We start from the raw sequence: 10,144 nt of genomic DNA on the forward strand, positions 1-10,144 counted from the left end.
CTCTCTCTCTGCCGATGGAGAAACAATCGAAGATTTCAATTTGAATCCTTCGATTAAAGGAGAATTGAGTATGAAATTGTGTTCTCTGAGTGTTTGTTCCGCCGGTTTCATCATCCCCACCGACGTTGGTCACCATCATCAATGACAGGTTCACCAAATCGGAGATTTGAAACTTGAAATCACAGAGTTTTCGTTCAAGGAAGCTTCAAGAATTTTCTTATAGTACGAATCTAAACCTTAATCATGTGTAGTTAGTTCTAAATTCTTGTCTTTTGATTCAAAATTAGGGTTCGCTGATTTTAGCAAAATTATGGTTCTTTGATATAAATTAGGGTTCTTTGTTCTTAGCGAAATTATGGTTATTTGAATCAATAAGCAAGGTTTGGCTTTGTTATTTAGGCATGATTGTGTGACAACCCGTCCCGCGGACCCCACTAGCCTACCGCTAGCCGCCCCAACAGACCCCAAGCTGGCCCTTCAGGGCATCGATCCTAACCCCTCACTGTGGAGATGAACTATTCATCCAAATCCACCAGTAGGTTATTGGTGCGCCAGGCGTTCCTCGAACCTTGGTCCCCACCCTTTAACAACCTTCTCACAGGACAAGCTGTCACCAATTGACCTGGTGGATTTGGATATCCACAGTGAGGGGTTAGGATCGATGCCCTATAGGGCCAGTTTGGGGTCCGTTTGGGCGGCTAGCGTGGGGATAGCAGGGGTCCACGGGACAGGTTGTTACAATAAAAAATCGATTTTTATGTGACAACCCGTCCTGCAGACCCCACTAGCTCTCCGCTAGCTGCCCCAACGGACCTGTCCGTGGACCCGCTAGCCTCCCGTTAGCCGCCCAAACGGACCCCAAGCTGGCCCAGATTAAATCGGTTTATGCATAGATTGTTTGATTTTGCTAGATAGTTTCGGATAAGCAGCCTGAGATTGTTTTTCTGTTTTTGCTTGAATCATTAAGCCTTCTCTTATTTTTTTGTCTTTGTTTTGAATCAGTAAGTCGTCATGAAATTGATTTATATCTCTGTTATTTGCTTCAATCAATAGTCTTGAATATGTTGAGTTTTTGCTAATTTGATTTGTTACTTTCTCTTTTTCTTTGAGGTTAATTTGCAGAAACTGCAATTGGAAATGATGTGGTACTCGTTTCACCAATGAAGCAAGGTAAAGTTTCCTTTACCCTGTTTTGAATTTTGATAGATCAGATTAGGTAAAGACTTGAAATGACCGGACCTGTTTTTTTGTTTTACATAATATATTAATCAAGCATCCCATAATACTTTATTAAACCAACATTCAATAACATGCACAACGGAAAACATATCACACAAATATCTCCAATGAAACATCACACAATATCATTCCTAATCATTCTATCCAACAACCTAGCATACTTCTATAAAGGGTTCCAACATTAACAACATAACCAAGACAATCAACACATAACCGAGACCCAAGATTATCTTTCTCCTCATCGCCACGATTTTACGTCACATACCTGCACCACAAACAACAATTGAGATACGTAAGTATTATCACAAATACTTAGTGAGACAATCCTTCCATCTACTAGGCTATATACACAAACGAAAAAAAGACAAGCACAAGCAATTCAAAAAGAACAACCAAACAAGGCAAGCAAAAAGACACATCCGCAGTCTGCTGAACATTGGTGTCGACCGACAACCTCCTGGTGTCGACCAACACCCTCATCAGTCCATCACAAAAACACACGACTTGATGTCAATCGAGACAGATGCCCTAACATCAAATCCTGTCAACTCCAGCGAAAGATCACTGCCTCCACAAGCCACAAACTGGTCCATGGCAATCACTGTAGCAAACCAAGCCACATTCAACCATGAAAGCATACAAACACAGAAGGAATCAGTCACCAATCATAGAAAACACATAAAACAGAGATCTAATCGCTCAGATAATCCATGGTCATGCACTCACCTTGATTTAGAAAGAAAAGAACAAAGAATAGCAAGATTCAAGCCTCACAACAGCTCTGCAACGTCACCCACGCCCAGATCTCCTTCTGCACAAACAACCCACACCACCAACAAGCCTAGAAACCTTCAGGAACTTTCAGGAACTTAATCATTTTTGCTCAACTCTGGAACGACAAGTAGGCTAAAAAACATCCCAAATTCGACCTTCCCCTTAAATACGATGATCTAGGGCTTTCGAAATTCCAAACCGCTTCAACCCCACAATTTAAACTAAACTGGCCAAATCAGAAATTATTGGTGTTGACAACCACCCCTATGGTTTTAATCGACACCCACCCCAAAATTGTCCTTTGGTTTGCGGGCGTTAAAAGAATTAACCTTTTTTTTGGTGATAAATGTTTGTTAAAGATTTTTTGGTGATAAGTGTTTAAGCCACAACCGTTTTAACATTGACATTTAGCTGCATTGATTAGTGACTGTTTTTAGTTGCATCGATTAGTGACCGTAAGTCTGAAGCGGATATGGTCCTCTGAAAGGGGGAAAACGATGTGTTTCGGCCACGGGTTTCCACCAAAGATACTTGAAATAATATTTTCCTGCATTCAATCGTTGTAGGATGGTGTAATGGGGTGTGGTTCCCTCGCGCCACCCCCAAATATTCTTTTTGTGTTTGGTTGGCTTTCCAAAACAGGCTTTGGACAGGGGATCAGCTGCTGCAGTAGAACACGAGAGCTGCTGCAACTTGCATCCTCTGTAAAAATGCGATTGAGACGAGGGATCACCTCTTCTTCTGTTGTACTTTCAGCGCTGGTGTTTGGGAGGACCTTGCTTCACCTATCTATACCACTCGATATTCTACAGATTGGAGAACTATTGTTGAATGCACCTCCCATCACTAGACAGGCCGAACGATGGGTTTTCTTGCGCGATACATCTTGCAGGCGGTCGTTTACACCCTTTGGCAGGAGCGGAATGATCGCCGTCACGGTACTTCCCCCACTCCCCAAGCTCAGCTTACACACCGGATTGACCACCAAGTCCGTAATCAGCTACTTACAATCCAGCTCGGAGGTGACACAAGGTACATGGATGGAATCGAGAAATGGCTTGCTTCCCGTTTTTAATTATCTCTGGATAACGATTCCTCTGTTCTGTATCAGTCTATGTCATAAACGTTGCACTTGATGTACAAACGCTGTTTCTTTTTGAAATCTAATTTGACATATTTATAAATAAAATAAAAAGATTAGTGACTGTCAAGTTTGTTTGTGTCTTTTGTTTCTTGAATCGGATCAATGATATCTCTTGTTTGTGTGAATGGTTGAATGAATCAATTTGGTTAAGTTTGTTTATATCTTTTGTTTCTTGAATCAGCTGAATGATGTCAATGATGTCTTTTGTCTGTGTTAATGCTTGAATGAATCAACTCAATGCCCATCGCGTGTGTAAAGTTATTATATTTTATTTTATTTTTCTTTTTCCAAAGTAATAGAACTGAAATCAATTTTAATTTCGAATCCATGTAACCTAACCGAAATCAATTTTAATTAAAAACCCATGTAAACTGAAACGAAATCAGTTGGTCATCTATATATGAGCTCCAAAATCAACCGATTGACCATTCTAAAATCATGCACTTCTATCATATCAAGAACTAAACCGGTTAAGAAAGCTTGCTCATATGCTTGTGACTCTCTTGTGGTCTGTGTGATTACATCATCTTCACTCGTTTGCTTTGCTGCTTGAGGACACCTTCTTCATCTTCAGACAATTCTATTCATACTTCTGCTTGAATTGATGATGTTCTGAACCGTGCCATATATGGGTGTTTGTTTATATAACCCTCTTGTTACCAAAACACATCCTAAGCAGCAGTTACGAGAAAGAGAGGGAGAGAGACATAAAGGGCATGAGATAAACTGTGGCTCTCTGAGCATTTTGGTTGGTTGAACATAATGATAATGATTTACCTTCAAGTACGTGCCCACCTTCAATGGAAAGAAAAAAAACACCTTTTGTTATTAAAAAAACTCAACCACTCACCTGTTGACACGTATAAACTTAGAAGCATTTCTAAACAGGTCCCGGCGTCCCGCCTAGAACTTAAGTTCTTAAAGCTATGGCTTAGGCAGCAGATAAATATAATAAATTTTAGGGGCATTAATATTGTTGAAAACTAGGGTGTTGTAGTGGTAAAAACCTCAAAAGTGGGGAGTTTGATCCTGGCTAGTGTATCTTTAGAAATATAGTTACGTTCTACTTACCTTTTGACATCCTCTTTAGGTATAGTTTTAGGTCCAATTAGAAATCTCTTCAAATTATTGAACGAGTCATAATGAGAATTTCTTGTCAAACAAGATGCATAATTGTTTTCATTTTTTTTTTTTTGGTAATGATAATTGTTATCATTATAATTACAAGCAAAAGCATATTGTTGTTTACGAAGTGCAAATTTAAAAGGGAAGTTGGACCTATTCAAGAGTCAAAGGAAAATGTTCTACGGAAAAAGTATATAAAAATTACGCATACGTGTTTACGTAGTGCATGTATTTAAATACAGTCATACAGACTTTACATCTTACAAAATTTATATAACTTAATTAAAGAGTTTAGACCTTCAGAAAAAAACAAAAAAAAAAAAGTTTAGATCTTCAGACCCAAGAAAGATGTATGTGGTGATTCGTTTAATAACATTGATGATTCTCCTGTTCTTTGCATCATCAAACACAGTCTCCGCTCGATTACAATACGTTCACAAATCTCTCAGTACAAGTGAGTATCTAGTTAAAAGAAACATCTTCTTTTGTCTCTTAGTTCGGTTTTCTATTTCATAAAAATTTGTATTATTTTTTATTTTGTTTAACTATACCAATAGCAGAAAGGGTTTGGGATCGTCAACAAGTCCTCTTCGAGATCAAGGGTAGTGTGAGCCCAAGTGTTTCACGACCTGCAGGCCAAGGAGGAGGTCCACCATAGAGACAATAGTTAATTGGTATAAGTATGACGACTAATGAGATTTTTTATATATGTCAACTCACTCTTTAAGGGGGTTTTAACTCATCTTGTAAGTTGTAACGCTATACTGTCATCATCAAATCTTCCTTTTAATTTTTGGTTATATGCAAATAGTTTTTGTTTTTACTGAATAAATATTTTAATTTTAATTTTCATATTGTTAATTTATTTTGATGTTTTTTTTTTTTTGGTTGTTAATGGTTGACGAACTTCTGTTTTAGTCAAGTATCATGTAGACGTCGAATTTGTTACGATTGAAATATACGTAACAAAAAAAATTCCCTCTCTACAAGATGAGAATTTCGAACTGAAATTTTCTCGCAAGTTAAATGAAATGGACTTCTATTTTCTATGTCATGTGAATGCCCAAAAAACCTAGATGGCAGAATGAGAATAGTAAAACAATAAACTAGTCAGATTTTGGTCGAATTTACATATAATTCATATTTAAGGCAATCAATTTTTACTAGACCAAACCAAACAGAACGACAACAAACCAAACAGAACCGAACTTCTAAACAGGTTGGTTTGAAAACAAGACACTGCTAGTCTTGCTTTTGCTTAGCTATAATTAGAGAACAAAGCCTCCTCTATGTGTCCAATTTAATTTCACTCTTAGGAAATTTGTTAAGAAGAGAGCTTAGCTCCGTAACATAGCTTCCCAAATCCCAAGTCGGTTGTGGCGTTAACACCCGACCAGAACCAGATTCAGACACTTCTTCTCCACTTTTCTCTTCCCTTGCTTTGTAGTCAAAGTTTCATACAACTGCTTCATTGCTACTTCCGTAAAGAGGGCATGCATGCATGCACCACCGTCAGGACTTTCTCAACAGAGTTGAAACGAAAATTGAAAAAGACCGGACATAGCTTGACATAGCTCTGTGAAGAAGATCAGACAAACACGTTTAAATCTCCTTTCACAACCTCTGAAACATGGCAGCAAGTTCGAGATCCGGGTCAAACAATAAGTTGGTACAAGGGCATTTGGTTTACGGACTCTATCCCGAAGTACTCCTTTTTGCTTTGCCTTGCTGTCCATAACCGGCTTACCACATGTGACAGTATGCTATCTTGGAACAGGGGAATCAGTCCATCATGTGTTCTTTGTCAAGCTCCGATGGAGACTAGAGAGTAGAGACCATTTGTTTTTCACATGTACCTTTGCTTCTCGGGTTTGGGGAGCTTTTTAGCTCGCAAACTAATGCAGCACAGTGACACCTCAACTACGTTGATTCTCCCGCTCTTTAACGATTGCTCTATCAAGGGAACACATCGCTATATCTTAAGACTTATATTCCAAGCAACTGATTTCTCTATTTGGTTCGAACGTAACACGCGCAGACATGGAGAAATCCCTTCCTCGCCAGGCCAATTAATTAAGTTTCTTGACAGTTTGGTTCGGAATAAGATCAGTTCCATTCAGTCTCTTGGTTCTCGCAAGCTTGAAGATGATCTTCGATTGTGGTTCGAGTTAACCAGCTAATTCTCGAGTGTATTTTCTTCTGGGTGTGTTGTAGATTTAGTACGTTTTTAGAAAGAAATTAAGTTTTTAGTAGTTCACTATTTACAATTGTGAAAGTAGTTGTGAGTGAGTGTGTGGTTGTGTAGGGTTCGGTTGTGTGTGAGAGTGAGAGAGGGTGAGAGAGTGTGAGAGAGTGTGAGAGAAGTGAGAGATGTATGACCCATTTGTGTGTGTGTGAGAGAGAGGGGAACTGGTGTCATTGTAGCCTTTTTTTTTTAAACTAGTTATTCAGATATTTAATAATATAATATAATATAAATAATAATATATTAGTTATTCAGATATTCAGATATTTAATAATATAAATTTTTTGAAAATATTTTATTAGATACAAAAATACTATCTTTTTCTTTATAATTTGATATGCATTTTGTTTTAGTTATTTGAAATATATTTTATACCAAAAGTGATATATACAATGGTTCTATACAGATAATAGTCTGTACACATAATAACGTGTACATATGTAATTTGTATAAAACCGTTGCGACACAGACATCTGCACAGACATATGAAAGTCTAAGAATTAAACAAATTACATCTACACACTTAATAATGTGTACAAACTTACATTACAATGTATACAGACATCTGTACACCTTGTAAATCTGTATGATACATAATTTGTAAAAAATATTTAATATTATTAAATAAAATCATCAAACAAAATGCATATCAAATTATAAAGAAAAAACTTTAGACTTTTTGTATGTGAAAAAAATTTCGATTTTTTTTTTAATATAATCATGTATTTAAGTAACTAAACATGAGGGGTATTAAAAAAAAAAAAAAAACTAAAGTGCCACGTTGATATAATGAGAGACCACATATTTTTGTAATTATGAATAGTAAACGTACTAAAAAGTATATTACTTTCTAAAAACGTACTAAAACTACAATTATCTCTTTTCTTCTTTGGTTCAAAAGTTTTGGTTAAACTCTAAAAAAACATTCGATTTAAGGATGCATATATTGTAAAATGGATTTTTTGGTTGAAAATTTTACATTCATTAAAAAAAAAAAGAGAGCATGCACAGAACATAATAGTTTATGAGACTTCTCTCTAGTTTCTTGTTCATCAATCAGCATTTCTCTCAGTGCACTTCAAAAAGGGTCAACACAGGATAAGTATAGACTACTACTATTCGATAGGCTTTATCGGATATGTAACACATCGCAGCATGCAGCTCATGAACCAATTTAGTAATTCTACCTGGAAACACGTCTGACATTACCAAACATGCAGCAAGAACTGATTCCTTATAGCCAAAGTTATAACCTTCTTGCGCAATATATTCTTTCCCGGCAGCAATCCCATCACGGTAACCAGCCTTTGGTTTAGATTAACCAAAAAAAACAGACATACAGAGAAGTAGATCAAAAGTGAAAAGCATTTTACACAGAGAGAATCATAAGAAAAGGAAAAAGAAATACCGTGTGAAACCTCACACGTCTCAACGTATTATATTCTCATTGTCCAACACGCTAGCTTCACTATATTCTTCATCTGAACTTCCGTAAAAGGGATCTTCTAAATTCTCAAGACTGTGATCAACATTACTTAAACTAATATAAGATGATTCTAGTCATGGAGATGAGGAAAGCCAAAACTTAGCAACACAACGAAGCTGATTCTGCTATAATCCCCAATATCAAGCAAACATTAGTACACCATAAGCATTCCTAAGTGTCAACTCCAATGCTGCTGACTCAGCAATCAGAGGGACAGCCTCATCACTAAAAAATTGGAAAGTAAAAGAATTTATCAATTCTTGAATTATACTTACATCATAAACAATAAGCATTGAGGGTTGCAAAGAAATAATACTAAACAATCAACATTTTCATGAAGGAACCAACGCCCAACAAGTTTAAAGATCGAGTCAGCTAGCTTAACCCCAAATAAACTTTTGTTTTTAAGTTACTTTTGAGAGATTCAAATATTAGTTATTCGTATGTTGAGCTTAATTTAATCTCAAACATTTTTGTAATTAATTAGAAGAAATAGGTTTTTAGAATTTCCTTTGTCTACGTATATAGAAAATTTGAGTGGAATAGAATTATTACTTTAACACGATAACATAGATGAAGGCGATCATAACGACGAAAGAGTGTTTTTTTTTTTTTTGTTGTAATCTTACGTTATATATAGATATTGATATTTTGGTGTTTTGGTACTTCGAGGTATGTTCCACACATGACAGAACGTGTATATGAGGGGAAGTTTAGTCCAATTCAGCCTCAGAGCATCCACATTGGTAAACTTTTTAATAGTGTCTTAACTATAACATAATATTAAACTTAATATTAATTTAATTTAAGCATTTTATCAACTTTGTGTTATTTTTTTCACCTTCCATTAGTGATCTCTAAATGTTGGGTCTTAAAACTTAAATAGAAAATGTGTTTTTGAGTATAATGTTACAACGCAAAACTGAGAAAAATGAAACTTAAAATTGTAATTATAGTATATTTTACAAGAACACAAATGAAACTGAATATAAACTAACAAGTTCTTAATCTGTTGTTACACACACATGCTTCTAATCTGGTATTGTGACTATCCACGTACCTTCCTTAACGTCTGGAACACCAACAAATACCTGCATCAACAACAACACACGTTAAGCAGCCAGCAATTAAGAGGATCAATAGAAAGTTACAAACAGACACCGGACATTCCAATCAGACACACAACTGATGGGTTTACCCCAGTAAAATCATTTCTATGAACTACCCAATACACATTTGATCATATATATCAGATCACGAAGAGATCAATACTAGACTGCAACAATGGGAAAACAAGTTTACCCCAAGTTTTCAGACACAAATCTCTTGAGTTCCCTGTTCATTTATTATTTTTTATTTAAAGATCCCTTTTAAAGTTGTGCAATGGCGATGGTCTCATACACATAAGATATTCAAGATTATAAATAACATTTTCTAACAAACAAGTATAAAAAACTGCTAGTGAGTATACAAAACCAAATTCAATAGTTTATTTTCGTCGAAATTTGAGATTAACGACGTAACCCACGTCACCGTTGTGCATTCTGTCTAGATATAAATACCCTACTTTACATCGTTAATTTATAAACTTAAGAGTTTAGAACTTCATACTCGAAACAAAATGTACAAGTTAATAGCTTTGATGATTCTCTTGTTCTCTGCATCATCAAACACAGTAGTTTCCGCTCGATTACTCTACGATTCGAAATCTCTCAATACAAGTAAGTTTATAGTTATCAGATTCAGAGACGACTTCTTCTTCTGTCTCTTAATTTGTTAGATTTACTATTCCTTAAAAAATATGTATTTAAAGATTAATTTGTTTTGTTGGAATATAAAACAGCAGAAGGGATTTGGAATCAGAAGCTCCTCCTCGAGATCAAGGCTCGTGTAAAACGAAGTGTTTCACCGCCTGGAGGCACAAGATCCTGTCCGCCTAGTGTTCACAACTAGCGACGCTCTACGTTTACAACTTACAAGCATGAGATGACATATTGTTTCCCTTTCTTTTTAATTAAAATAAAAATCCCTTCCTTTCTGTCACCTAATAAATTATTTATGTATATATATACTAAGAAATTTTCCAGGCAACGCGTGGGTTTTTTTTGTAACCCGTGGGTTATATTAATAT

The 10,144-nt window shown here is 36.0% G+C and overlaps 2 long non-coding RNA genes and 1 pseudogene across 3 annotated transcripts; 2 read left to right on the forward strand and 1 right to left on the reverse strand.

Annotated features, from left to right (window-relative positions):
• Positions 1–3,180, forward strand: LOC104758935. The gene is made up of 3 exons (XR_762792.2): positions 1–222; positions 1,111–1,170; positions 2,580–3,180. It is a non-coding gene; the product is annotated as an uncharacterized LOC104758935 (long non-coding RNA).
• LOC104758936 lies at positions 4,566–5,130 on the forward strand. Of its 2 annotated transcripts, none has more exons than XR_002036274.1 (2): positions 4,566–4,736; positions 4,840–5,130. It is a non-coding gene; the product is annotated as an uncharacterized LOC104758936 (long non-coding RNA). The 2 variants fall into 2 exon arrangements; XR_762793.1 differs by having other exon boundaries at positions 4,843–5,130.
• Positions 5,570–9,181, reverse strand: LOC104760066 (annotated as a pseudogene).

Source organism: Camelina sativa, chromosome 17 (genome assembly GCF_000633955.1).
Source record: "Camelina sativa cultivar DH55 chromosome 17, Cs, whole genome shotgun sequence".
NCBI lineage: Eukaryota > Viridiplantae > Streptophyta > Magnoliopsida > Brassicales > Brassicaceae > Camelina > Camelina sativa.